Raw genomic sequence first — 1,328 nt, forward strand, 5'->3', positions numbered from 1 at the left:
GCACTTAAAAGATAAATCATGAACTTTGCCCAAAAAGATTCTGAAACTTTTTATCAAAGTTGGGAAAGGTTCAAGGATCTTTTAAATGCTTGTCCTCCTCATGGTTATGAAAATTGGCATGTGATAAGTTTTTTTTAATGAAATTTTGACACCTAAAATGCGCCAATTTGTACAAACCATGTGTAATGGAGAATTTTTCGACAAAGAGCTTGAGGAAGCATTCGAATATTTTGATTACTTTTTGAAAATGCTCAATCTTAGGACACAACTGATGTGCATGATAGGTCTAGGCAAGTTGAGTCTAGTCATGGAAAATATACTTTAAAAGAAGATGATGATTTGCGTGCTAAACTAACCTTGTTGTCCAGAAAAATGGAAGCCATGGAATTGAAAAAAGTAAATGAAGTGCATGCTGTCTATAAAAATTCTGAGAAGTGTGGCATATGTGAGGATCATGAGCATTCAACTAACGAGTGTCCCACGATCCCCGCATTCAAAGAAGTATTGTTGGACCAATCTAATGCTTTAAATATGATACATAAACCATATTCTGGTCCTTACTCTACTTCTTATAATCCAAAATGGAGAAACCACCCAAATTTTGGGTGGAGGAGTGACCAGCAAGTAGCTCCAGTAGCCTTGGCTCCGGGACCCTATCAACTCACAATTCAAGCACCTCCAATGCAAAAGAAAGGACTTGAGGAGACGGTACAACATCTGTCAAACACCTTGCAGCAGTTTATGCAAGGTCAAGCAACAATCAACAATCAAAACTCTCAAGCGATAAATGACATTCGGGGCACACTTACAAAGATGACTACGGCTTGGAGCTCTCAAGAAAAAGGAAAATTTCCTACACAACCTCAACCCAATCCACAAAGTCAGCCACTTCAAGGAGCGGTTGAAAGTTCAAATGTAAGGCAAGTGAAGGCAGTCACTACTATGAGAAATGGTAGGGTGGTGAACATTCCAGCTCAAGGTTCAGACAAGGCTGGTAAGGTCTCTAAACCTGTACAAAATGAGGCTGAAAAGGGTGAGGTTGAACAAAATGAAGGTGAAAAGGTTTCATGTCCTGTGCCTGCACCTTTTCCTCAAAGATTGGCTCCCCTGCACAAACACAAACACCAATATGAAATTTTAGAAATATTCAAACAAGTTAGGATTAACATCCCATTGTTGGATGCTCTTCAAAAAATTCCCACATATGCTAAGTTTCTAAAAGATTTGTTTACTGTTAAAAGGAAATTAAATGTGCAAAAGAAAGCCTTTCCTACTGAGCAGGTCAGTGCCATAATTTGGGGCAATACCCCACCAAAATATAAAGACTC

General features: G+C 38.7%; 1 non-coding gene across 1 annotated transcript; it reads right to left on the bottom strand.

Moving 5' to 3' along the window:
• LOC118344620 lies at window positions 1–107 on the bottom strand. The gene has a single exon (XR_004798400.1). It is a non-coding gene; the product is annotated as a small nucleolar RNA R71 (small nucleolar RNA).
• Window positions 108–1,328: the final 1,221 nt, after the last annotated feature.

This window comes from Juglans regia, chromosome 14, assembly GCF_001411555.2.
Source record: "Juglans regia cultivar Chandler chromosome 14, Walnut 2.0, whole genome shotgun sequence".
Classification (NCBI taxonomy): Eukaryota; Viridiplantae; Streptophyta; class Magnoliopsida; order Fagales; family Juglandaceae; genus Juglans; species Juglans regia.